This window comes from Anoplopoma fimbria, chromosome 2 (assembly GCF_027596085.1).
Source record: "Anoplopoma fimbria isolate UVic2021 breed Golden Eagle Sablefish chromosome 2, Afim_UVic_2022, whole genome shotgun sequence".
Classification (NCBI taxonomy): Eukaryota; Metazoa; Chordata; class Actinopteri; order Perciformes; family Anoplopomatidae; genus Anoplopoma; species Anoplopoma fimbria.
In genome coordinates, this window is record NC_072450.1 from 1594461 (window position 1) to 1596701 (window position 2241).

General features: G+C 35.3%; 1 pseudogene; it reads right to left on the reverse strand.

Annotated features, from left to right (window-relative positions):
* The window catches only part of LOC129108891 (up-regulator of cell proliferation-like), a 14780-nt pseudogene extending 13020 nt beyond the window's left edge, over positions 1-1760 (reverse strand).
* Between the last annotated feature and the right edge of the window lie 481 nt (positions 1761-2241).

A 2241-nucleotide genomic window follows, 5' to 3' on the forward strand; every position in this document is an offset into this window, starting at 1 on the left:
GTCCATCCTGGAGAAGGATCCCTCCTCTGTCGTTCTCCCAGAGGTTTCTTCCTTTTTTCTCCCTGTTAAAGGGGTTTTTAGGGGAGTTTTTCCTGTGCATGAAGGAACACTTATGGAATTATGTGGTAAACAAACAAATACTCAACAAACCAGAATATGTTTTATATTTTACATTCTTCAAAGTAGTTGAATGAGAAGGTGTGTCCAAACTTTTGACTGGTACTGTATGTCTCTACAAAGGCCTTCCATAAATTAGGGGGTGTCATGGAGCCCCCTTAAAGCACATTAACCCAATCCCTGTATATGCTCAATGACTCAACGATGTCTGTGCCAAGTTTGGTATGTTTTTCAGTGTACAATGGGCCTATAAAATGGGTTTAAATGGTATAAATGATAGGGTTGTGGCGATAGAGCCGACGTGTCACTCTCAAGCTCAACTACAACATAAAACTGAAATAGTTAGTAGTTTGAACATGGGTCCAAAGTTTCCTGAGTTCTTGTGTTCAAAAGGTTCCTTGTTCTTTCAGTGTCAGCGACTGTTGGGTCTTTGATAATAATGATGGTGAACAAATGATGGCAGTTTAGATTATTTTGTAATAATGATGATACGTTACTCACATATCTGGCTTGGTGAGTTACACAACACACACACACAGTTGAATATGTTTCTCAACCTGCTTTTGTTTTATTTACATGTTTTACAGTGTTGGTATTTATTGTAAAAGGGGGGAAGATGTTTTTCTTCAGTTGGTATAGTTTAGTATTTTTTGCTTGTGTTTCCTGAAGCTGCAAGCATTGAGCTCTTTGCCAATTCTGCAAACTTCAAATCAGTTTGAATTATTGTTCTCAGGCCTGTGTTTCTGTGAGAACAATGTCATTGCTAACACCCTTCAGAGTAAACAAAGGAACCCACATCAGATTCTGTAATGTCAGAAATGTTGGTGTTAGCTAGATGGTCTGGTTTTGTGTGCAGCGTGGTTAAGTACTTTTTATTTCCTGAAATTATATGTCTTTTCATTTGTTAGGCTCATGAAACAAATAACAAAAAGAAAAAAAAGTGATGCATAATCAAAACTCTACATAATACAGCATTTAACGTAATTAAACTATATTTAGCACTATGATACATAATAAGAAATCAGTTGAATCCTTTTTTCTTCCCATAATAATTAAAACAATTATAGATTCTGTATTAGAGAACTTTATGGCACAACCATTTTAACACTCTCGGTTTATAGCTACTTATAAGTAGTGACATACACAATGTCATAGTATTTGTGCTGATATGTTTGTTTGTGTGTAATCATATGATGATTCTTTACTTGACTGTTAAATATGTTTATTTATATATATATATATATATATATATATATATATATATAAGTATCATAAATGGAGGAGTACCTTCAAGCTGTTGTTCTTCTGTGTTCAGTGCAGACATGGTTTGACTTTTCCTTCACCTCCTATGAACTTTCAAACCTGGAGGAATAAATAAATATTACACTCTTTAGTTTCACAGAACCAAAAACATTTAATTCTTTGTTATTCATAGCAGAAACTTTGTCCGTTATTGATAGGTTACATTTACATGTAATTTCAGTATATTGTACTTGATTAGCTAGAGATGAGTAATTGCAGAATATTTGGATGAATAACAAAACAGTAAAATTGTTCCAGCATGTAAGTGTCACTGAAACTTACCAACATCATGCAGCAGGAGACTCTGGGCTTTCTGTGTCCGCTGCTGCTTTTATACTGCAGACAGAAACCGAAAGCATTTTATTCACCAGAGAACAGGTTTCCTTTACTTTATCTTGTCCTTTCACTTCTGAGTTTGTGCCTGTTGTACGAGAACATCTCAACTTAATATGTAAAGTAAAGTGCCTAAAATGACGTATCGTCAGATGACCTATGACATCATCGTTGAAGGTATTGAGTATTCCTTCGCAATTTAGCGCCACATACTCATATCGTTATACCAACCAAATTTGAATGGAATCCGACATATCCTCTAAGAAGAGTTTAGAAAGTTTGCATAAAATAAATGAAAAAACAAACAGAATTCTAAAAGGCCAACTTCTGTTTGGGCGACGCTTATAAAAGCAAATAGGAAGTAGGTCATAAATCCATGAGATCAATGTGCTTATTAAGAATACGTGAATATCCAAGGAACTATGTCCCTACAAAGGCCTTCCACAAATTCGGGGGTGTCATGGAGCCCCCTTAAAGCACATTAACCCA